General features: G+C 36.5%; 2 protein-coding genes across 4 annotated transcripts in view; one reads left to right on the top strand and one right to left on the bottom strand.

The window, feature by feature from the left end:
- Positions 1-26914, top strand: part of ranbp3a (RAN binding protein 3a) — a 1280039-nt gene that overhangs the window by 462485 nt on the left and 790640 nt on the right. The window lies entirely within an intron of this gene.
- nrtn (neurturin) overlaps positions 1-26914 on the bottom strand; it is a 56844-nt gene that overhangs the window by 28994 nt on the left and 936 nt on the right. Inside the window, exon 1 of one of the 2 annotated variants that reach the window (XR_015502291.1) lies at positions 4036-5308. The exons of the other annotated variant lie outside the window; for it this stretch is intronic. The gene's annotated coding sequence lies outside the window, so the exon portion shown is untranslated. Of the gene's footprint in view, positions 1-4035; positions 5309-26914 lie in introns of those variants that run through there. 2 annotated transcript variants of the gene reach the window in all.

The following is a 26914-nucleotide window of genomic DNA, read 5'->3' on the forward strand; positions in this document are numbered from 1 at the left end:
TAGCCTACTGACATGGGCCTAGTGGTTAGATCATTTCTGCAGTGGTTTGAATGTGTCAAAGTTATAAAAGTAGACTTTTCAAAAAAAGCAAAATGAAATAAATACATAAATAAACAATAAACTACTTAATAATAATAATAATAATAACAATTATAATAAATTAATATAAATAAATTAATAATAAAAATATACTACTACTAATAATAATTATTATTAAGTAAGATTTTTTTCTTTTTTTTATTAAATTCCCTACTGTAAATTACAGCCATTAATAACTTATAATGGTTCGTTTTTTAGTAAGTTAGATTAAGATTTAAAGTTGGCATGAAAACAATCTTTTATTTGCACACGTTTGTAATTTATTTTTTAGTAAATTAGCAACTTTGTATTGAAACATTGCTGATTCTGCTATGACTATAACTGCCTATACCCAGCTAGCAAAATTCATGTGGCTCAGATCCGGCTCACACCAGACACTTACATCCGGCCCACATACCGCATGGAATGATGGCTCTAGGGTGGTCCACTCCTGTTTGCCAGATCTGGGCCACAAATAAGCCAAAGCAATTTCACATATCAGCCAGAATTCAACCAAAATAACCAGAACTGACCCTATTCTGGTCCACTATTTGCTTTTATTCAGGCCCAGATCTGGCGTACACCAGACATCTGCATTCCAGTATGAATACATCATATATCTTTTTGATGCTCCAGATTTCATGATTTGCTTTTGATTAAGCTGTTTATTGTTGATTTTGACACTTTTAGTCTCCTGTTTGTGATGTTTGTGAGTTTTGTTCATTTTATTAATTGTCACCGTTGTTGAGGTTCATATGCTGATGTTTGATGTCTCTGTGAGCAGTAGTTGAACCATAGAATTTGTTTAGCATATAAACCTTCATAATTCTGTGGCATGTGCGTGCATGTTATTACGTTACTTCTAATAATGGATGAAACCTTGGTTAACATCAGTGTTATTATTAAATTATTACATCACAGGTTGTGCATCACTTAACTTTATTGTTTTTTTTTCCTTGGCTTGTTTTCAGTAAAGAATAAACTTCTCAAGCAAAGTTCTTAAAAGTTACAGCAGCCCATAAAGAACATTTATATTAAGATGTTCAGGGCTATGAGCCCAACTAAAGCAAACACTTTTCTCCATGATGGGGAATTTAGTCTATGTGGTCCACATTTGTTTTAGGATAACTGGGCCACATTTGCCATATCTTCGCTGGGGTGCTTTAGGCTCAAAACCACATTAGCCAGAGTTTACTGTGCCAAATATTTGCCAAAAGTGACCCACATTTGTTTTAAAATAACTGGGCCACATTTGCACTTACACATGTGAGCCACTTTAGGTTTAGACCCAGAATACCCTTAAATGTCTATGCCACACTTTTGCCAACTGTGGCCCACATTTGCCCTTCATCGTTTGGGTCAAAATGATTATTTTACACATGGGCCAAATTAGGCTCACATTCAGATTACATTTTGCCATAAGTGCCAAATCTTTGCCTTAAATGGCCCTAAAGTGGCCCACATTCATATGCTATTTTATGTAAGAAACTTAGCAAGTACATGTCAACTCACAATACTCAATCAGTATTTTGAACAAGCTGCAAAAGTCACTTTTTGAGTGTATGTTCACACCATTTTATTCAAGCTTAACATTGGTTTACATTTGTGGACTTTGTGATTTCTCATTAATGCACATAAAATTATAAATGAAAACATACTCTTAAAAATGATTTTTGCTGCTTGTTCAAACTGTTTATTTGAAACGAGCTAAAATATACTTGAGACTTTTGGGGGAACAAGTTAACTGTTTTATGCATGGGCGGAATTAACCAATAAGGGAGGTAAGCGGCCGCTTAGGGCCCAAGGAAATCTAGGGGCCCCCAATAAATATCTAGAAGTAATTATTCCTTTAAATTATGTATAACCAACGCTATCTCACGGCAATTTGTAACTTTTTGATTTATTGGCTAATTCATATCAATTCATATGATCTAATTCAAACAATTTAGTACCATTTGCTCATCACCCAATGAGGTTGGATTTAGGGGTTGGGTGCCACGCCTTCTTTTTACAATTTCGACATTACTGGGTTGCAGCTGGAAGGGCATTCGCTGTGTACAAAGTATGCCGGAATAGTTAGTGGTTCTTTCCGCTGTGGGACACCTGATAAATAAGGGACTAAGTCAAAGGAAATGAATGAAAACTGCAGTAAACTAAGTTGGAAAAAAATGTATATTTTTAGGTGCAACAAGTTCAAGTAATTGGTTAGGTTTTCAGTTTCACAGTGAACAAGTTCTTCTTAAAAACAAACTTTAAAAATAAACATCAAAACAGAGAAAACAAAACCTACAAAACAAGACTCCTACATTCAGTTCATCCCGCCTTATATAAAAATGTGTAACACTTTAGTTTAATGTGTCCATGTAGGGCATGATCTGTGTACTTATAGTAATCACAATTCATAATGCAATTACATGCAACTAACCCTCAACCTAATCCACATTCTAACAATATATCAAGTACATGTAATGAATTAAAGTTACTCAGTAATTAAATTAATAGCGATACTTTAACAACCTTAAAAAAAAGTGTGACCAAAAAATAAAAAAATAATCATTTATATATCAATTATCTAAAAAAATTATCATTTGGATATTAATTATTTAAAAACATAAATAATCATTTAGATATTAATTATCTAAAAAATATATAATTTAGATCTTATCTAAAAAAATTATTGAAAAATATTTAAATATCACTTAAATTACTTAAACTGAATAATTTCTCACTTCATTAAAGTTGTTTTTCACAAGTCCATGAATTAAATGATTTAAAGTTGCTCAATAATTATGTTAATAGGGACACTTTAACAACCCTAAAATAAAGTGTGACCAACACCAAAAAGTATCATTTAGATATTATCTAAAAACATAAATAATCATTTAGATTATAATTATGTAAAATAAATATGATCATTGAGATATTAATTATCTAAAAAATAATAATTTAAATATTAATTATCTAAAAAATTATCGTTATGATATTAATTATCAAAAAAAATCATGTAGATATTAATTATCTAAAAAAATTATCATTTAGATATTAATTATCTAAAACAATTATCATTTAGATATTTTCCAAAAAAAAATTAAGATATTGATTATCTAAAAAAATAATGATTAAAATATTAATTATCTAAAAAATTCTCATTTAGATATTATTATCTAAACAATTATAATCAATGAGATATTATTTATCAAAAAAATCATTTAGATATTAATTATATAAAAAATTATCATTTAGATATTAATTATGTAAAAATTATCATTTAGATATTAATTATCTAAAAATACATATGATTTAGGTATTAATTATCTAAAACATAATTTAGATATTAATTATCTATAAAATAATAATCATTTAGATATTATCTAAAAATATTATAATTTAGATATTAAAAAATAATCATTTAGATATAATTATCTTTAAAAAATCATTTAGATATTATATAAAAGCATGAATAATCATTTAGATATTAATTATCCAAAAATAATAATCATATAAATATTATCTAAAAAATTTATAATAATTTAGATATTTTCTAAAAATATAAATAGTAATTTAGATATTATCTATCTCACAAAATAATCATTTAGATATTAACTATCTTATAAAATAATCATTTAGATATTAATTATCAAAAAAATAGATATTGCATAAAAAATCGTTTAGATATTAATTATCCCAAAAAAAAATTATAATCATATAGATATTATCTAAAAAAATTATATTCATTTAGATATTAGCTAAAAAAATAACCATTTAGATATTATTCATTTGAATAATTAATTAATATTTAAATATCACTTAAATTAAATATAAACCCACTTGATGCAGTCAAATTTTAAAATTTCTTATTTCATTTACGTTGTTTTCCCATTTTATCGCAAAACTGTGTGTGAGAAAATCTGAGTTCTTAAGCTGTAGTTAAGCTGAAAGAACAGGATGTGTTCTTACCGTCTGCACGGCTTATCCAGACTCCACAGTGTGTGTGTTCAGCTGACCTCTTGGTACTGATCAATATTCCAGCCCTTTCTTATTCTTTTTTAAGATGAAAAAAAAAAAGTTTATGAAAAATCATGGATCTTCATTCGCAGGATCCTCTGGAAATCCAGCGATGGTGTAAAAAATATCCAAATATCCTCATTCTGCTCTGACACCGGTGCAAAGTTTGAAGGAAGAGAATGTTCTCACAGACTGTACCAGCCTCAAATATCGAGTGTTTAGTAAGCCAGTCCTCAAAAATCCTCCAGAATCACATTTTTACTTTAGTTTCAGTCATGAATTGTCATATTTTACCAACTTATTTCCATAAAACGAAGCATGACATAGAAGGAATCTGTATTATGATGACTAACTAGCCCTTAAATAATGAGAGCGGTGAATAGAAACCCATTAGCTGTTCTCTCCACCAATGTTACACTTCCACACACACACACACACACAAAAACGAGCAATTAAGGGATCCGTCAACCAATGTGTCACTCAAAACACCCGCAAACTATTACTCATAAAAATACATATATGTAGATCTGAAGAAAAGCAGCTGTTCGTGCGCACTTTAAATGTTTACGGCGCAGGTTCTTGTCTCACATCCTTTATATACACAGCAATCACTTCCAAAACAGCCTCAAAAAGATGTTTATCCAACAGATTCCTCTGTAATGATTCATAAATGTGAGGAGAAGCTGCGTTGCCTCGAGTTGCGAGTCCTTACAGAAGCCAAAATCCCATCTTTGAGAGAGTGTTGCCATGAAGCCAGGACTTTTCTTCTACAGGAGCAGTTCTCCAAATCTGTATTCCATCAGTTTTCAAGTACGCGATATCTGCCCCATGCCTCATTACAGATGGAGATTACGATCCCAGAAATCAGCTACCTGTCCAACGTGTCCTCCTCCTTCTCGCCGAAAGTAGACGCCACCTTCTCCCTGATCCTTTCCACGCCAGAGGATTATCGGAGCCTTTGGCAGCTGCTACCTGCTGGTGCGCCACGTAATGAAGCAGCTCTGACAACTGAACTGAATTAAGCAGAGTGTTTGTTTCCACTGGTGTCAGACGGGGAATGAAGAGATGAGTATGGGGAAAGGGGTGGATGACCTGAGGAGAAGGAGGAGGAGTGTGGTGAGGGCGGATGGCATGTGCTTCATCCTTCGTTTACCTCCTCCTCCTGATTCTACACACACTCACACAGCAGCTCCACCTCCTGACTTTAGTGGACATTCACATATGCATCAGTGTGTGCTCGAGATGTAAACATTACTGCGAGGTCCTGCCAAAACATGTACTATTTTGTTTATTCCTTCAGGGTTCTTAGGGGTGGTGGAAATCCTTAAAAGCGCTTGAATTCAAATCTACTGTTTTTAAGGATTGAAAAGTGTGTTGATTTTTGATAAAGTGCTTGAAACTGCTTAAAAACTGTAAATAATGCTGAGTTCTAATCGATTTGTGTCGGAACAACATGATGGAATTAAGTTAACTTACTCATTCATTCATTTTCTTGTCGGCTTGGTCCCTTTTTTAATCCGGGGTCACCACAGCGGAATGAACCGCCAACTTATCCAGCAAGTTTTTACGCAGCGGATGCCCTTCCAGCCGCAACCCATCTCTGGGAAACATCTACACTCACATTCACACCCACACTCATACACTACGATCAATTTAGCCTAATTCACCTGTACCACATGTCTTTGGACTGTGGGGGAAACCGGAGCACCCGGAGGAAACCCACGCGAAGGCAGGGAGAACATGCAAACTCCACATATAAACGCCAACTGAGCCGAGGTTCGAACCAGCAATCCAGCGACCTTCTTGCTGTGAGGCGACAGCACTACCTACTTCGCCACTGCCTCGCCAACTTAACTTACTAGTTTTTACAAATTTAAGTGGATTGAACATAAAACAATTAAGTTGTCGCCCGAGAAAAACAAGAATTGTGTTGTTTCATCTCATTATAAATAAAGAGTTGGAACAAATAATAAGAAATCGATATATTTAAATAAAAATAAAATTCATACATATGCTTTTGCATAACATCAAAACCAAGTTTATCTGACACTTAAAGTTAAACAAAATACTTTTAAAATTCAATATGACATATGTAAGACGCTGGAAACGGTTTATGGCTGTTTCCACTGTCAAAAGGTACCTAAAAGCAAACCGTACTGTACCACTTTTTGGGTACCCTTTGCACATAGCACAGCAAAAGGGTACCAAAAGGAGAAGCTAGAAGCGCACTGAACGCTATTGGTTAAGAGAGATACGTCACTGGAGCATACACAAGTGGAGAATCAAAACAAAGAAACCACTGTTTTTAAAAACACAGCGTAATCGTAATAATAAATGCATATAATAACGAGCCATGGTTGACTCGAGCTCAAACAAGCCTTGCCGTTGTCTTGATGTACAGCCACAAAGCCAAGAAAAACAGTCGTAAAAAAAATCTGCCGTATACTGTTTTTGTTTTACCAAGCCATCTAAAAGTGCGAGCGGTTTCACTTTCTCTAGGAGGCTCGTGATCGCTTGCATGAATGTCTATATTTGAAATATCAAACTTCTTGAGTTGATGATAATAATGTGCGATTGATTATTGAAGTGCTTCTGACATCTGATCCTTTCCACGTAACCAAGCAGGAGTTTTTAAAACGTAAAAAATTACCTGCAAGATATTTGCATATTAAGTTTTAAAAGATTTTGTTTAGACTTGGTCTCTCATATTTATTGTAAACTGATAAAAATGTGCAGTTGTCTAAACAACATGAAATCAAGGCAGATGAGTTAAACAAAATATAGTAAATGTTATCAGACTTAGTATTTATCTAGTGTCAACATAACAAACAATTCATAGGAACAAGTGTCAAATCTCTGCTCTAACTGGTCAAACTGCTAAAAAAGGTAACAGGAAATAAGTGTTTCCAGTGAAGCCATATCAATAATCTAGAACCTTTTATAATGAAGTTTTATCTTGTGTTTCTGCTATTTTTTCTTTTTACAAGGAAGTAAGATTTCCTGTCAGGGATTCATTCTCTGCTTTAAGAAAATATCAAAATGAAACAAAGGGTTGTAAATGGTAAAACTAATGGCTGAAAACCAGAGTAATCAAGTACACGAACAACTTAAAGGTGACATAAAATGAAAATCTGGATATACCTAGGTGTAGTTGAATTATATTGGTTCAGTAGATGGAAATGGCCATAACATGAGCCTCAAACACTATTGTTTCCTTATTCTGTTGAAAAACTGGCCAATCAGAACAAAACACCTACTCTGACGATCCACAATGGATCATTAATATGCCTTCCTCAGGCTGTGTTAGATTGGTCACAATAGTTCCTAATCCTAGTGAGATTACAATAATGATTTTTTTAGGTTTATCTACACTGAAAACGATTATTCATTGGTTTTACTAAAAAACATTTAAGTGATTGCAAGTGGGCTGAGTTTATGCAAACAAATTTTAAATTTAAATTGAACATTACTAAATTTCAGTGTAGCTTGTATTATACTTATGTTTGTGGGACTCCTATTTTGAAGGGGTCATAGCATGCATTGATACAACATGTTTAATTGTTCTCTGATATTTACATAGAAGGCGTGTGGATCAGGTAAGTGCAGAAAATCTCCCAAAATGGTTTTATATGTCCATTTACATCCCTAGGATTTGCCCTTAGAAAAAATGGCCTGTTTTACCTTATTTGGAAGGGTCATGAATATTGCTGAAAAGCTCTGCTCTGATGCTGATGGATGCTTCTGAGCGCGGCTCATTGATTAGCTCACACAACAAATAGATATCTGCTGTCAGCTGTGAATTCAAGAGTTGTGATGGGAGTAACAGTGCCATAAATAAACACGTTACTAACCGGGATATTTTGTTTAGTAACGAGTAATCAAATGAATTACCGTTTTCCCTGTTACAATGCTGTTAAGGTTACTGACAACAAAATGCTTAGTACTATAATTGAGATCACTGAAACGTTTTTTATGCGAGCACACGCGGGAAACAAAACCAATGATGATGAATGGTGTGTTTGTAAACATGTTGTAACTGAGAACATGATGATTGGCTGATATAGAGTACATTTCCATCGCTTGCCAATCAGAGCTCTAGATCACACAAGCACACGCACAGTCAGTCGCACACACCAACCACCAGGAGTCAGAACGATGACGGATCCAACAAGTTCAAAGGTAAAGTTTGCAAACTGGAAATATAAGCACTACTTTTTCCTCGTTGAGGTGAAAGAATGTTTATGTATTGTGCAACTTATGCCCAGGAAAAAAGGAGTCTCTCTGTGTCAGTGCCGAGTAATTCTAATCTAATTAAGCGCCTCACGTCATCACTTGCCACCACAAAATGAATGGCTATGCAGGTGATAACGTGAGCTCTGCTACCAAAGGAGGAGATGAAGCCATGACGTCAAAACAAATAAAACTTCACTTTTTCCACCGCAAACACTTATTACTTGGACAGAATTAAACAAAATAATATCTAGATATATAGTTCAGGACATGTCCTTGCCTTTTTCATTGTTCCACAACTAAACATTCATTCATTCATTTCTTTTCGGCTTAGTCCCTTTATTAATCTGGGGTCGCCACAGCGGAATGAACCACCAACTTATCCAGCATATGTTTAAGCAGCAGATGCCCTTCCAGCTGCTACCCATCACTGGGAAACATTCACACACACACTTCATACACCACGGTCAATTTTAGCATACCGAATTCACCTGTACCACATGTCTTTGGACTGTTGGGGAAACCGGAGCACCCAGAGCAAACCCACGCAAACGCAGGGAGAACATGCAAACTCCACACAGAAACACCATCTGACCCAGCCGAGGCTCGAACCAGCAACCTTCTTGCTGTGAAGCGACAGCACTACCTACTGCAACTCTCATTAACTTTAGTTCACACGAAATAAAAATGCACTAACCCGTTGTGGCAGAGTTCCTGTTGTTTTTCTTTTTTTATCTTATTTAATACAGTAAATGTCATGTAAAAAATACCCCCAAAAAGAAATATCTGATCATAATTTATGCCATTGTTTACATTACATTACACTATGTTTTTTTTTTTTTAATGAGACTGAAGTTTAATGAAGTAAATACAAAGTTTTAATGACGTTTATTCTGACCTGGCTCAATAAATCTTTTGTCTGTTTGGTTTTAAATCATGGGTAAAAATTTAAGACAATAATTCTTTGCTCTTAAAAATATGAAATAAAAACACATTCTAAGCTAAGAAAACCAGGACGCTGTATTATTAGTTTTATTGTTTTGATCCTTAAAAGCCTCTTTTCGTTCCTGACCAGCATACAAAGGAGTGACGGCTAAATGAGGGGCGTTGCAATTCTGTGGATCTACGCTAAGCTTTTCTGAAGCCATAAATGTTTTGCAAGGACAGCAAGTAAACCTGATGATGTTAAAGTGAATGACAGCCTCCAAACCTTAACACAGAGGGACAGTCAAAGCCCTAAAATGCTTAAGTACTCCACTATTAGACACTATAGACAAGGTATATACAGCTGGATTAAATCAGCACTCTCTCCCAGACAAGTCTTGATTCGACATGTTTAACTCATTATTTATCGAACACAATCTATACAGAAAGCAACGTGTTGTTTATTACAGTCCCCATAGAAACTAATTTAGCCTGATGACTAATCCCTGGGGAGTGCCGTTAAACCATTTTAGTAGACACAGGCCATTGTGAACACTGTCCATTCATAAATTCTTTTTACAGTTATGGGATGGTGGTGGTTGTGGGTTCTGTGTGTGCAGGAACATCCCAAACAAGGATTTCCTCTAAATATATTTGCTTTAAAAAAATAACATAATCACTAGTCTTTCTGTTTCTGAAGGAACAGTCCAGCCCAAAATGTAAATTCTGTCATTGTTTACTCACCCTCATGTTGCCCATATGGTTTTCTGTAGGTGGCTGTCGATCTGCTGATATTCCAAATCCTTCATGACAATTTTGTGTTGGGGAGAAGACGGAAATTTACACGTGTCAAGACGTGTTGTGCCAGTTTTGACATCAGTGATGGTCACGGGTAACTGACGTCAAACCTGGCGTTCATCTGAACGGCAAGCAAATGCGATTTTCAATAAAAAATTATGAAGATTGAAGCATATGGCTCAGAGAACGTGGAATTTAGTATAAAAAAATGGATGTTCTCACCTCAAGGTGGTCTGGAATTTTGGTTCACGAAAGCATCATTTATTTGATAACAGCTATATTGTGAAACATTATTACACTTATTTAAAGCAAAACTGCATTTTCAGCATCATGGTTCTTTTGAAAACAGGCGCTAAAGAAACATTTAATGTTATCAATACTAGAAATGGTTATTTTTGTGAAAGCACAATGCAACTACCACTTAGAATAGAACCCCAAATCAGAAAAGTGATTTGTAATCTGTAATGATTTGTAATTTGTCATTTGAGTAATGAGTAATGATACAAAATGTCATTTGAGTAATGAGTAATGATACATTGACTTGTCTTTCATTGCAGACAATATGAACGCAACATTTATCATGTTTTGTCTGGTCAACTTCATTTCACTTGTAAATATATATCCTTTTTTGTCATTCAGACCTGCAACACATTACAAAAATTTTTGGACAGGAGCAGTTTAGGGCTAGAAATCAGATAAATTGGTTAAATAATGATGTGATTTGAAACAGCAAAAAGCAGCATCCAAGAAAGGTCTAGTCCAGGGGCGCCCAAACACGGTCCTGGAAGGCAGGTGTCCTGCAAAGTTTAGCTCAAACCCCAATCAGACACACCTGGACTAGCTAATCAAGCTCTTACTAAGCTTTCTAGAACAAGTTGGCTAGAGGCAAGTTGGAGCTAAAATCTGCAGGACACTAGCCCTCCAGGATCGAGTTTGGACACCCTTGGTCTAGTCCTTGCTTTAGTAGCAAAGAAGAGCACCAGTTTGCCAACAAATATGTGAGAAAATTATTAAAACGTTTAAAAACAATGTTCCTCAAAGAAAGATAGGAAGACATTTGGATATTTCACCTTCCACAGGGCATAACATCAATTAAAGATTCAAGGAATCTTGAGAAATTTCAGTCAAACTTAAGCTAAACAACCTTGATCTCTGATCCCTCAGGCAGCGCTGCATCAATAATCCTCATTTTTCTAAAAGCAATATGACCACATGGGCTCAGAAGTACATTGGCAAGCCTTTGTCAAGTACCACAATACATAGTTACATCCACAAAAAGAAACGCCAAAAGGAAGCCCTATGTTAACAGGGTCCAGAAGCGACATTGGAATTCTCTTGGCTCGAATGCATCTGGTATGGACCATCACACAGTGAAAATGTGTACTGTGGTCAGATGAATCAGTATTTCAGGTATTTTTTGGGGGAGAAAGCAAAGAAGAAAAGGATCATCCAGATTGTTAGCAGTAACTTGCTCTTCTGTGATCCTGAAAAGTGCATAGAGATTTTGGAGCACAATATGCTGCCTTCTTTTCCAAAGATGCCCATGCATATTTCAACAACACAATGCAAAACCACTTTTTGCACACAAGTCCTGGCTGCAGAGGAAGAGGATACAGGTACTTGGCTGGCCTGTCTGCGGTCCCAACCTGTCTCCAATTGAAAATGTGTGGTGCACTTTGAAGTGCAAAATGCAACAATGAAGACTGTACTGTTGTCCACCATAGGACTTGGAAAAATGGGACAAAATTACACGAAGAACACATAAAATAATGTTTCAAGAGTTCACACACTTAGCTGATAATTGATTATAAAGCTTGTTTGGCATACTGTCCCAGGAGAGAGCTCTGAGCTCAAAAGATCCTCGAGCCCGGGGCTCCCTTCTGTTTACAAGGTGAGAGGGGAGTTTGAGCTCAGGTAGATCTCGAGATCTCTCCTGCTGTGGTAGCTAATGAACAGATAGTGATTGCTCTTAAGAGATAACTACTTACTAGGAGCATGTCAATGGCGCCGATTTGGATTAGTCAATTAACTTAAGTTGCATGTTTTTGGATGGTGGGAGGAAACCGGGGGACCCAGGGGAAACCCAAGTGAACACAGGGAGAACGTGTAAACTCCGCACAGAAACATCAACTGGCTTGGTAAGGACTAGAACCAGTGACGTTCTTGCTGTGAGGGAACAGTGCTAACCACTGGGCCACCATGCCACCCATCTAGGAAAGGAGGAGTAGGGGTGGAAGGGAGGATTCTTCAAAACGAAGATGGCTGTTATATAAAACTTAAGATATTTATAGTGGCTTAGGAATCGTCTGATTGGTGAATCATAGATTGAATAATGCAAGCAATCATAAGCATGTGATCCTCTCGAAATTTGTTCATAAATAAACTCCACTTATTGTATTGTCTGCAATGAAATACAAGTCAAAGTAAATTTTGAAATCACTTCATTCTTTTTTTATTTTTTTTTATTTGGGGTAAATTAAATTAATACTGTATGTAATTAATGTAATTAATATGCTAATCAAAATAGTATATTCCTATGCTCAAATATACAAAAAAAAGTGTTTAATTTTTGAAGGGAACAGTGCTGAAATGCTTATATCTGATAGGATGCTTTCCAAAAATAATCAAATAAATACAATTCTAAAATGAACTCAACAAGGCACTTGTAGAATGACCCTGAAGACCTCCGCAGGTCAGTGACACCAAACACAGCCCACACAGTGTTTGGGTTTCTAGGAAATACGAGTGTAGTGATTAAAAAAAAAAACACAAGATGCCAAACTTTGGAGAGCTAAAAACAAAACAAAATACACAAGAGCCACTGTAGCTGGTGGCCTAAGCAGAACTGAACAACTCTGCATTCCAGCAGCACTCTTAATCAGCAGCGTCGGTTTATCATCTGTTATTAAGATGAAGAAACGGACCTCCCTCTCTCTAATGGGAGGTCAGACTGAACGCTGGCCAGAGGACAGAGAGCAGGTGAGGCCACGAAGAGCCGCGGGACAGTAAACACCAGTCAACCTCACAGCTGCATGTGCAGGTCTTTAACATCTGTGCGCTGAGTGTGTATCATCTGCTAATGATAGCACTGTCACCATTAGACTCTGAAAATGTTTAAAAGATATTATTAGAATATCAGATATTATAGAATTATTAGCCCCTATATAACTAGCTCCCCCCCCCCCATTTATGTTTAACGGAAACATTTTTTACAACATCTTACTACACATCATAGTTTTAATAATTCATTTCTAATATTGATTTTTTTAAATCTTTGCTATGATGACAGTTCATAGCATTTTACAATATCTTTTTCAAGATACTAGTATTTAGCTTAAATTGGAACTGAAGCAGTCAGTCAAGTTTGCTTTATTTTGCAAACTGATTTTCACTTAAATAAAAATATATTAAACAAACTCTATTAATGAAAACATTTTGAAGAATAGGGCATGTTTTACTATAGCTTTTAGAGCTGGGCGCCAGCAACTTGGAATATCGCTGTGTCTGACGTCTTGGGGTTGGTTCCGTTCCCTCAGCTCAACAGATACAGTGGAAATAATGGACTGACAACAAGACAGCAAAGCCTTATTTAACCCAATGCATCAGTTTGTGGATATGCATTGCAGCGCTGGTTATTACGTTTGATGCACTTTGCCCCTGTTGAAAAAAAAACTGCTTAAACCAGCCCAGGCTGGTTGGCAGGTTTTAGCTGGTCGACCACGGGTGCATTTCCGAAAACCATTGTTAGCCAACTAAGGTCTCAAGTTGTGTCGTTACAAACATAGTTTGTTGATTTGGCATTTCCCAAATCCATCGTTTCAACAAACATTCGCAAACTGCGTCGCAAACTTCCATGCTTGCAACTACACCTCTGGAGCTGTAGTTGGAAACATAGTTCCAGGCTATTTCCACTTATCCCCTCTATGCCCTATTCATTTAAATCATTCTAATATTTAAACTTGGAATGATTTTTTAAAAAAGCATTAAAGTCATCTCTCTTAGGTGTAATTTGCTTTCAAAGCATTTTAAAAGTTAAGTTTTAGCGATCTTCATATTTGCAATTGCGCTCCCTTCGCAGTGCACTTCGCAGAAAACATTGATGTCATTTTGAACACAGCCATGTCTCATGACGACAGCTATTGACCTATTATTTAAAAGCAGAATTTATGTTACGTATCCAAAGTCTGTGAAAACAAAAAACATAGCATACGGTTATTTATTAAGTATCTGTACTGTATATGACATCATTTGGGAAATATTTAAAATATTTAAAAAAGAAAAAAAATTCTCAGGAGAGCTAATCATTTTGACTTCAACTGTATGTGCAGATAGCTGGAAACACATTAAATTTCGAAGGATCACTTGAGATATGTGCCCTAAAAATACTTTCATTAACTTGCATTTAAGGCTTTCCTAAAAATATGGTGAGAAAATTCTACATAACAAGGAAAAAGGAGCGTCTCCAACCATTTCCAGTTAATTAGCCCTCATTTTCATTTACTTTACAACAGTAATTTTTTATGATTAGGGTGTCATTTGTTAGTGGGAGGCAATTTTACTGCCTATTTAAACTTCTCCATAAATGTTCATTCAGCTCAGTGGTTTTAGATCCTAAAACATTTTCCTAAAACAAACATCATCATAAAATAAAATGCTCAAACATTATCTCTGAATCAAATGATTTCTGAATCACTGTTGTTTTGAAACTGTTTATTTTTATACAATTTATTTTTTGTATAATTTTAAAATGTAATGAAAGCTTTAGTAATCTTGTTGTTTTTGTCAATTTAATGATGTTTTTAACATGCCTGTACTGTTTCTAATTTAGTTTTTAGAATATAAAAAAATGAATTAATAAATAAATTTTATTAATTAATAAATAATTTTTTTTAGGAGACCTAATTTGCCTCTTTTTGCAAGATATAAAATATGTCTCTGATGTCCCTAGAGTGTGTATGTGAAGTTTCAGTTCAAAATACCACACAAATAATATTTTATAACTCTGTCTCTTTTATGGTTTGATCCTAATTGTGCCGATTTGTTGACTGTCGCTTTAAATTTAAATGAGGTTGTGCTCTTTTCAAAAGACGGCGGAGCTACAAATGCCTGTGTCAGCATAGTGGCAGATTTAAAAACAAGACTAATGTCCTTTGCTAAAGAGGGAGACATTGTCTCTAATGGGCGGGGCTTTCCCCTCTGATGACATGTACAAATGGAGAATGTCAACCAAATGGTTTTATTTTAATGATCTAGGTGCAAAATCTAAAGCTCATAAAGCAAAAGCATTAAGAGTGTCTGAATCCACTTTTGCTATTTTAAGAACGAAAAAATATGGCGCATGGTCTAATAGGGTTGTGCTTATTCTCTTAATGAGTTATGGTGTGTTTTGAGGATAACATGCATTAAACCAATCAGAGTCTCATCTCCCATTCCCTTTAAGAGTAAGATGCATCACGCCATGGCGCATTTGCTATTTACATGGCGTACTTTGTAAATGGAAAGGTACATAACTAACACACTCTGCACTGAACTTTATTTCAGTTTCTGAAAATAGCAACACGCCAACAATGCGCTTTAACACACCTCCTTTTCACACCAGCATGCCCATAAGTCCAGAAAGTGATGCAAAGAATGGATTTGCTATTTAAACATTGTGGTGCAAAACATGAAAATTAGAGTTGCGCTGTTCTGGCAATAGCAACAAGTCGCGCCAAACCCGTCTTATGGCCCGATTATGATAGGGCCCAAAGTGTTTCTGCAGACTCGTCTTATGAAGTGTGATAATAAAAAATATAAATTAATAAATACTTAAAAGCTAGTTATATTAAAGTCCCTTTAAGGCAAGTCATTTCACTCAATAGCCTACTTTGAAACACCTCTCAGGCATTATGCTCTGGCATTCTGTCTGAATGAGTAAACATCAAACCCTCCAAAACTGTTTGCCAAGCTTACGATTACATTACATATTTGGAATCAATAAAACCAATAAGACAACAACTGCCTCATAAGTTACGTTTCTAAACATTTGAATAAAACAAAATCCGCATTTTTTCAGGTTGACCACATGCTCACTCCATTGGAACAAGATCACGACACCAACCTGATTTATGGTCGTTCTACACATTATCATCCTCTGAATAATGCTTTGTCTGATTGCGTTACTCTACTAAAGTAATTCACAACTTGGTCTTGAGATTGAATCTCCTCCAGAGATACCTGCAACTCTTTGTTTACTAGTTTGTGGGCATTTAAGTAATTGCTGTCATGTGATGTGCGTTTGACAGGACGGACTGTTGTGTTCATTTGATACAGATTACAAAACCAAAAAACTTTTGTTTTCATGTGCACTTGGTTCATTTAAAAGTAAAGATTTCAAACTTTATGTGGATATATTTCTTACGTCTGTGAAGCAAGTATTCGCTGAGATTCCAGTGTGTTTGTTGACCACAAAAACTGTAAAAAAAGCACATTTCTGGTCCAAGATTCTCCCCCGGAGAAATGTCAGTCTATAGGTGAGTCCATTTGCAATAGCACCCTCCCAATGGATATTGGATAAGACGAAATGGCCAAGCGTCCAGCCCGAAATATACAACTATCTCATTGAAACTCCAAGTGATCTTACAAGAGAGAGGTTAAAGGCCTACAAGTCATTGGATACCAACAATTTCGTTATGTGTGGTCATGTGCAAGAAATAATGTTCCAAGATTACCAGATTCAATACTCTGTTGTGCTAAAAATCAAGGTTCTGCTTAGCTAAAGACAAGGAAAGAAGATGGAGCTGTGCAAGGCCTGGGTAATCATCAACAAGCAAAACAACTGCATTCTGACAGCGAACTGCACCTGTACAGCAGGGTATGTGGACGTACATTTCATTCTAAGCATTCAGTGTCCGCAGTTTAATTCACCATATTTAACTGTTTTTGCTGAAATCATTGCTGCAATCAAAAATGAGTAATTTATATGATTCAGGATAGCGTCAACTTACCTGATATAATATGAGAACTGCAGAGTCCAGCACTTTAAATAAGGTCCTCACTCCATTCAGCTCTTATGATGGCTGTTTGCCAAAGACAACTGCAGTTGGCATTAAAAGCAGTGTGGTGTACGGTAAAATTTAAGTTTTCTATTTTCAGACTTTTTTTATGACTCGATTTTGCCATCCTACCACACAACACGACATGTTTGCTATTGCAACCGATCTTTTTCGCAACCCATGTTAAGCCATGTGTGACGTGGGTTGGTAATTCCCCTACAGCGATCGATGATTGGCTCCTATACAAGTAGGCGGCCATTTTATGACCGTTACACTTTTCCCCATTCAAAACTATACAAGTGACATGTCTTGTGTATTCTATAGTCTTTGGTTATATTCACAAACTTTTGCCACACAACTATATTTAAACCCCTGACAAAAGGGGTGACTTTTGCATTATAGGTCCCCTTTAGCTTGACTGAATTAAACATTTATATCAATTAAATGATATCAGTTTAGTTTAGGTTTGATAAACCTGTTCATGCTGGCAATATCACAGCCAAAGAGAAAACCTACAAACCTGTGTTTGCCTCCAATTAAGAAACTAAAAACATATATTGTTTTATCCTTTATCTAAGAATTAAAACATAAATACAATTCTTTCTTCTTAGCTTCACTGCTTTTATCATATTAAACCATGAGAACTTTCTTAGGAAATTCCTTTGCTATTCATCTTCAACAGACTCGAGGCGTTTTCGGAGATAAAGTCAGATTTATAGTGATATTGTGTTGCACAAAGGGTCAAACGGTCTGTGTTAGTCCTATTGTGGACAGCACGAAACAGATGTTTTTGGTATCCTTGTGGAATCGCTTTATCACAGGAGAATATGCTGACAGATTTATAATTATCTTAATACAAGCCGTTTTTATTAAAGCATTTCTTCAGACTAAATGAATTTTTAAAACCATTTTTGGAAGCCAATGCATCGATGATAAAGAATAACTCCAATTGAACATCTGCTCAGCTTTGGAAACGTTTCGTACCATATTCCTGCTGCTGTTAATTGACAAATATTTCTAGATTTACACTTTGTTTCTCGGTTCACAGTAATATTTACATAAACAGAAAAGATCCTCTTGGTATTTTCAAAGTAAGCATACGTTTATGCTGCCAAGCTTCCAAAGAGAATCCAATTATTTTGGCCTGGAGTTCACCGTAGATAGCAAATAGGTGAGATGCTTGCACTCAATATCTGCATATCAGTTTGCTCACATACTGTAAGTGAATTTGCAGAAAGGTTAAAGTACAGATAGTGTGACTCCCCAAGGAATTTAAACTTATATAATGGGTTCTGGAGAAGTAGCTCAATTTCAAGACTCAACATCTGCTAAGTGGCCCATGTTTTCGATAGCAGTAATAGAGAAAGAAACCTTTAAAAAGCCATAATCTTGTCCGTGGGGACTTATGGCTCATCGTTTTCTGCAGACGTTGCATCCCAGATGTTTGTGTGTGCGGATATGTGTGTTCAGAAGGGTGGGGATTGTGCGTGGTCAAATTTGAGAAGTTTGGTTTCAATGTATTGGATTCCCTCCACTCAGCACGCCGTAAATTATTCAGCTGTGGGTCTGGCTTTGTTGAGATTTTTATTAGCTAACGACCAACTTCATATATTTCTCACTCTGAGTTTATCGGACACTAAACAAACTCATCTGTTATGCTGAAATTGGATGATTTCGGTTCTTCGGACAAGTGGTGTAATTAAAAGCGTAATAAATCAATGGTAGCATAACACTAAGCCCAAAACCAAGTAAAACAAGACAACACAGGCAAATGCTAAATCCACAACCGCCGCAACTATGCTAATGTTTACTACACTTTGAAAACTCTCAGCACGAATGGCTGAAATTCCATGAGGCAGAATCACTGAGTTTCTAACCAAGGCTGTATTAAATAGCTTGAACTGGTGACCAAAACCAATGGCATAGACTAAATTTAATAAATGGTCTTTGCCATTTTTGGCACTCTTACATTCACAGACACTCATACCCTACGGCCAATTTAGTTAATCTAATTCCCCTATAGCACATGTCTTTGAGCTGTGGGGGAAACAGGAGCACCTGGAATAAACCCACGCAAACATTAGGAGAACATGCAAACTTCACACAGAAATGCCAACTCACCCAGTTGGGACTCGAACCAGCAACCTTCCAGCTGTGAGGTGACAGTGCTAGCCACTGAGCCACCGTGCCACCACCTTTCATTACAATCAAATGGAAAAGAAAATGGATTGTGTTCCGTGATGTTACTTACTAATTTAGAAAACTCACACCAACTTATTCAAAATTCAACACACGTCTTCAAAACATTTACGAAGTTTGTTTGAAATTTGTTTGAAAATGTATATATGTATATATTTTTTCTTTTTCTAAATCAAGCCTTTGCCATAAACTCAAAATAAATACGAATTGTGTTCCGTAATTTCCATAATTCAACACACGTCTTCAAAACATTTAAGATGTTTGTTCAAAATTTGTTTGAAAAAAAAATAAAAATTTTTTTTTTTTTTAAATCAAGCCTTTGCCATGAACTCAAAATAAAGCTCGGTAACCTCTTGTCTCCACAAATCATCCTTGAGATGTTTTATACAAATAAGAGTCCATTCATTCAGCTAAATCCCTTTATTAATTCGGGGTCGCCACAGCGGAATGAACCTCCAACTTATCCAGCACCTTTTTACGCAGCGGATACCCTTCCAGCTGCAACCCATCTCTGGGAAACGTCCGCACACACAATTTAGCTTACCCAATCCACCTGTACCACATGTCTTTGGGATATGGGGAAACCGGAGCACCCTGAGGTGAACACAGGGAGAACTCCACACAGAAACGCCAACTGACCCAGCCGAGGCTCGAACCAGCGACCTTCTTGCTGTGAGGCGACAGCACTACCTACTGCGCCACTGCGTCACCTGTTTGAAGTCCATCTGTGGTAAATTTAATTGATTGAACCTGAAGGCATATGAACCCCACAGGCACAGGATGGCAACATGACATCATATTGATGTTGTACCCCAACGTCAAGGGGACGCCTGATTTTGTTTCGAAATGAAAACTGAGTAAACATCAGAACCCAACATCAGGCTAACTTTAATTTCCAACGTAAAATCAAATAAATGGAAATGTTAATAGAATTAAATGTACCCTTTGACGCAGTTGAACATCTAGTGCATAATGTCCATTAGGGTAACTAGAAGGAAGATGTCAATAACTCCGTCCATCACACACCCACTCTGAACCATCACCAGCAGACATAAACGCAGCTACTGTATAAATCTACGCTCTTTATCAACCCACATTTCATTGAATTCACATCTTGGACTTTGGAGAGTCAGCCAAACAAAAGAGCCACAGTCACTTTCATTATTACTCAGCATGTTTTCCTTGAGTGCCCTTGAGTGGCTTATCACAATGCCAGCTATAATGGAGAGAGGCTTTCAATGTGCTCTGATATGAGAACCATTTCTATAAGATCTCATCCATTAAAGTCACATATCTCAGAGATTGTTGTTGGTTTATGAAGACACTCTCTCTTCTGATGTGCGCATTTATCACAGAGTAGTTTCTTGAAGTCAGGAAACAGCAGATTTAGACTCTTGACACGGAAGAATGATGCCCCTGACGCACAAGAGCTCTGGGTCGATGCTAACTGTTTTGGGGCTTCCGGTTAGACAGAAGGCATTTCTACATTTAAAATGCTGAGTGAGCTGAAATCTCATGCTATATGAGCACCCCAGGTCTTCGGTAACAGTTTTTTCTTTCTTAGGCCAAATCGAGTAGCATTCCGATTTCCAAAAGATAGACCAATATTTCAACTTATGCTTTCAATAGGAAGGAAACGAGGCAGCAGGTAATCAATACAAGCAGAGTCTGCAAAGAAAACTCACGTCAGCTTCTTTTTTTTTTCCTGCAAACTCATTAGAAAGGAAGAGGTTGCAAGGAACTGCTGGACAGATCAGTTCATAATATAGTCTGCTGGTTGTTTTACAGGGGATTCTGTGCCATTAAAGGGCACCTATCATGCAAAATCAACTTTTGGAAGCTGTTTGGACAGAAATGTGTGTTGGTATAGTGTGTCCGCAGTCATATTGGAGTGATATAAACACAACATGTGTCTTTTTATTTCCTGATGATAAACTAGGATCTAAATCACAGTAATTTTAAGACCCACCGCACCATTACTTAGCAGTGAGGTTCTTCTCACCCATCGATATTGATTGACAGGCATGTATTAACATGTCTCAGTATTACAATAATATAGTATTAACACGAGACAGGATTTGCAAAGAAACTGGGATTAAAGAGTCTGTTCTAACTCTCTGGGCTCTATTTTGACGGTCCATACGCAGAGCGCAAAAGCAGGGCGCAAACGCTTTCAGGACGTGTCAGAACGCATTTTTGCTAACTTAAGGACAGGAAAATCCGCTTTGCGCTCTGGCGCATGGTCTAAAAGGGTTGAGTTTATTTTCTTAATCAGTTAAAGGTGTGTTTTGAGAATAAACCAATTAGAGTCTCATCTCCCATTCCCTTGAAGAGCCAGCTGCGTTGCGCCATAAGCGCATTGCTATTAACATGACGTAAAGTAAGTTCACTTTCGCTTTTGCTCTCGTGGATAGGGAAACCTTTACGCACAGACATCAATTAACCTATAAATAATTAATTTTGTTTGTTAAGCGCAAAGATTTGTTTCAAAACTATTTCTAAATTCAGTTCTAATTTCCAGCAAACGAATAAATGATTAATAATAACAAAGTGTGGTCAAAATACTGAGTTATTTCCAAATACACCTGCTATGCCCAATATGGTCTAAAACCTGACAGGTGGACAAATCTAAGCTTGTTTTTAATAAAACAAATATAAATATTGATATAATAAATATTACTGCTAATGATAATAACATTATACAAAAGTAAATTGAATGATCTGAAAAGCCTCCCGAGATGAAGAAAGTATGAAGGCAGTGGTTTTTAAATTCATGTAGGCCAGAAATTAATGTTTTGTAATATTTTAATCATTTATATTTATATCCTATATATATATATATATATATATATATATATATATATATATATATATATATATATATATATATATATCTCCTTATTATATATTATATATTATTATGTTCTTAATATATTATATCTTTTTCATATGTAAAGATATTTGCTTATTGCATCTTGTGTGTAGTGTGTAAGCCAGGCGCACTTTGCGCCTGACAATAGACCGACTTTATTCTGGTCTAAAGATCAGACTATTTACAGTTTCTCAAAAAAGCAACGCGCCAAAACACGCCTGCTTTTTTAGAACAGAACGCCTATGGGCGCACATTTGAAAGCAAATGCTTTTGCTATTTAAACAGCGTGGCGCAATGCCTCAAAATGACCCTTGCGCCAAACTTAAAGTAGTAAAAGACTATTGCGCTGCGCCTTGCGCCACATTGCGTGTATGTGGGCCCTCTATGTTCCAACTGCACTTCAAAAAACTTTAAAGGCTGATCTACAGTGCATCCGGAAAGTATTCATAGCGCTTCACTTATTCCACATTTTTTTTTATGTTTCAGCCTTATTCCAAAATAGATTAAATTCATTTATTTCCTCAAAATCCTACTCAATACCCCGTAATGACAACATGAAAAACTGTTTTTAAAATTGTTGCAAATTTATTCAAAATAAAAAACCTGAAAAATCACATGCACATAAGCCTTCACAGCTTTTGCTCAATACTTTGTTGATGCACCTTTGGCAGCAATTATAGTCTCAAGTCTTTTTGAATATGGTGTCACAAGCTTGGCACACCTGTCTTTGGCAAATTTCCCCATTCCTCTTTGCAGTACCCCTCAAGCTCTATCAGGTTGGATGGAAAGTGACGGTGTACAGCCATTTTCAGATTTCTCCATAGATGTTGAATAGGATTTAGATCTGGGCTCTGGCTGGGCCACACAAAGACATTCATTCATCGAGCACTCTGAAGCAGGTTTTCATTCAGGATGTCTCTGTACATTCCTGCATTCATCTTTCCCTCTATCCTGACTAGTCTTCCAGTTCCTGCTGCTGAAAAGCATCCCAACAGCATGATGCTGCCACAACCATGCTTCACTGTAGGGATGGTATTAGCCTGGTGATGAGTGGTGCCTGGTTTTCTCCAAACATAACGTGTGGCATTCACTCCAAAGAGTTCAATCTTAGTCTCATCAGACCAGAGAATCTAGTTTCTTATGGTCTGAGAGTCCTTCGGATGCCTTTTGGCAAATTCCAGGAAGGGAGTGTCTTCCGTCTGGCCACTCTACCATACAGGCCTGATTGGTGAATTGCTGCACAGATGGTTATTCCTTCTGTAAGGTTCTCCTCTCTCCACAGAAGAATGCTGGAGCTCAGACAGAGTGACCATCGGGTTATTGATCACCTCCCTGACTAAGGCCCTTCTCCCCCAATCACTCAGCTTAGATGGCCGGCCAGCTCTAGGAAGAGTCCTGGTGGTTCCAAACACCTTCAATTTATGGATGATGGAGGCCGCTGTGCTCATTGGAACTTTCAGAGCAGCAGAAATTTTTCAGTAACCTTCTCCAGCCTTGTGCCTCGAGACAATCCTGTCTCTGAGGTCTACAGACATTTCCTTTGTCTTCATGCTTGGTTTGTGCTTTGACATGCACTGTCAATCCTGGGACCGTATATAGACAGGTGTGTGCCTTTTCAAATCATGTTCAATCAACTGAATTTACCACAGGTGAACTCCAATTAAGCTGCTGAAACATCTCAAGAATGATCAGTGGAAACAGAACGTATCTGAGCTTAATTTACAGCTTCACTGCAAAGGCTGTGAATACTTCTGTACATGTAGTTTTTCAGGTTTTTTATTTTAAATAAAATTGCAACAATCTCAAAAACTCTTTCTTTCACATTGTCATTATGGGGTATTGTGTGTAGAATTTTGAGGAAACAAATGAATTTAATCCATTTTGGAATAAGGCTGTAACATAAAAAACTGTGAAAAAAGTGAAGCGCTATGAATACTTTCGTTAAATAATGTCTAATAATCTTGCTTTATCCCGCCACTTTTTGCAGTGCCATACAACTGAATTTTGCAATCTCAAACTCTAGTGTGACCATGGCTTAAAGCAGCAAAGACTTTTTATGCAGACTCTCAAAGCTAAAGATTCTGTGTTGTCATAATGGTCTTATGAGTGACACTTCACCCAAAACCTGTGTGAATTATTTTAACTGTTGAACACAAAACTAAATTTTCTGAATAATGCTGGGGGAAAAGCAGCCATTGACATTCATATTTAGAACAATAAATACCATAGAAGTCAACGTCTGTTTTTTCAGAATTCTTCAGTATATCTTCGAGTTCGGCAGAAGAAAGAAACAAACAGGTTGTGGAGGATTACATGATGACAGAATGTTCATTTTTGGATGAACTATACTTATAAAAGGAAAAGCAGTGGCACAGTAGGTAGTGCTGTCGCTTCACAGCAAGAAGGTCGCTGGGTCGAGCCTCGGCTCAGTTGGCGTTTCTGTGTGAAGTTTGCATGTTTGCATGTATGTTTGCATGTTTCCTCCGGGTGCTCCGGTTTCCCCCACAGTCCAAAGACATGCGGTACAGGTGAATTGGGTAGGCTAAATTGTCCGTAGTGTATGAGTGTGTCTGTGGATGTTTCCCAGAGATGGGTTGCGGCTAGAAGGGCATCCGGTGCGTAAAAACTTGCTGGATAAGTTGGCAGGTCATTCCGCTGTGGCGACCCCAGATTAACAAAGAGACTAAGCCGACAAGAAAATGAATGAATGAACTATACTTATAAAGTCTTCTTGGGGACTGAAAATCTTACTTCTATGAAAATGCATCAAAATGTTGTGTTAGCAAAATTAATTATGGGTTGAGGGGCAATACATTGGTATGTTTACAGATCCAAAAAGTACTGTTGTAAATACAAAACACAAAAATGTTCAGTCGGCCATAAGCACATTGTACAAATTCATAAAACTCCACTGCCAGCTTGCCGAATTGTATTGAGAATGTGATAACAATTGGTTACTCAAGAAAGGCTCATGATTAGGAGGGTCTTTGACATCAAAACGTTTGAAACCCCCTGCTGGATCATGCTGTAACAGCATCTGGCCTTTTTAACATAAAACATTACACACTTTTAAAGTTCTAATTGTTTTTTAACTCTTGCGAAATCCACTTCAATGGCTTTGGATTCTCTAAAGGCACTGCCAGTGCTGTTGGAGCTGTAATCTGTTCAATAAAAAATGGCACTCAATAGTTTCCAGCTCATTAATACAGTCACATGATGTCACTAAGAGCCAAATTTCACATAGCAACCCTAATTAGACCCATGAGTGGAGACAATAACACTGGATTGTCACACACGCCTTTCAACGCCTTTCGTTTTTTCTGCTTTGTTATTATTTGTTTAATTAGTGCTTTAATTTCTTGTCAGATTTCAGAATATCAAACATGCTAGGAACACTTCGATAAAATTCTGAAAATGTAGTATAACAGCCATTAAAAATGAAATGTCTGCTCTTAAAACGAATGTTTTAAAATCGATGCCATGATTAAATTATTAGAAGATTGTTTTGAAGATCCAAATGAGGACACGTCAGCTAATGACACCATTTAGCCTATTGGATATAATCAACACTGTTTTGCGCTGTGGTTGTCAACATAGAAAATGCCAAAGCTAATAGATCAATCTCCAAGATTCTTGTGTTTTCCCGGCTAGCTCCAACTGCTGAAACCAAATAAACTGCAAACAGCTGTTTCTCACATCTCATTAATAATTTAAAAGTCTCCCAGTAACCGCTGTGCTAATCACCTGTAAATATACGGTCCAGTGAACTCAGCGGGCCTGTAGTAAAAATCTAACACCTTGGAACGGTCTTCATTCTGGTGATAATTGAGCTCTGCTGGTTTTTAACACACGTATTAGGAGATTCTCAGGCACTGCTGTAGGATTTCCAGCTCTTACTTTGCCACACACCTCTATTTTGTGCCAGAGGAGACCACCCCAGAAACCAGTGATTGTACTACTTGGGTGGAACGAAAAGAAAGTTCCAGAACATGAGCTATCTGTTCAAGGCCTAGACCGGTAATATAAACTCAACTACTCATGCTAATTAAACTTGGAGGAACTTTAAGTCTTACATGAATATTTTGGATTCTGAAATCTGAAAGTATTTATGCTTTTAAAATGATTAATGAAATCATGAGTGGTGTGAATTGCTCTGGAAACGTTTTCTCTAAAACAACAATGGCGCCATCTTGTGGTTACACAAATAACTCGCAAGAAAACTTCTTATCAGTAAAACATGAGCATCCACAAGTATAGATTACTCAGTCGTATACTGCATGCCAGGGATGGAAAGTATTTACGATGCATTTACATATTCCAAAAACGTATTTCATATACAAAAAAGGTTTGTAGCCTTATTTGTATTTCATAGGGTTTTATAAAAAATTATTTAATATTTTTCTCAAAAATGTATTAGTGTCTTGTATTTGTGTAGTTTCAAAATAAGAAGTCTACAGTTACTGACATCATGAAAAAATACAGCCTCTAAATGGTGCTTTCTCAGTTATTTGTCCAAGATCAGAAGTGAAAATTGACCTATTTTTAAGAAGGCGGTCAATGCTTTGAGTATGAATGGAAATCATCAATCAATTGATATCAATCAATCAATCAATCAATCAATCAATCAATCAGCATCTTTGCTTAAGAAATGAGATGGAATAAAACCTCAGTCTTTCAGAACAGGACGAGGAGCTTCAGAACATAATTAGTCTCAGTGCTGCAGGTGAAAATGGCAGATAAATTTAGAAATAAATGAAAAACACCTAAAGATGGT

The sequence above is a fragment of the Danio rerio genome, chromosome 11 (assembly GCF_052040795.2).
Source record: "Danio rerio strain M-AB ecotype USA chromosome 11, GRCz13ab, whole genome shotgun sequence".
Lineage (NCBI taxonomy): Eukaryota > Metazoa > Chordata > Actinopteri > Cypriniformes > Danionidae > Danio > Danio rerio.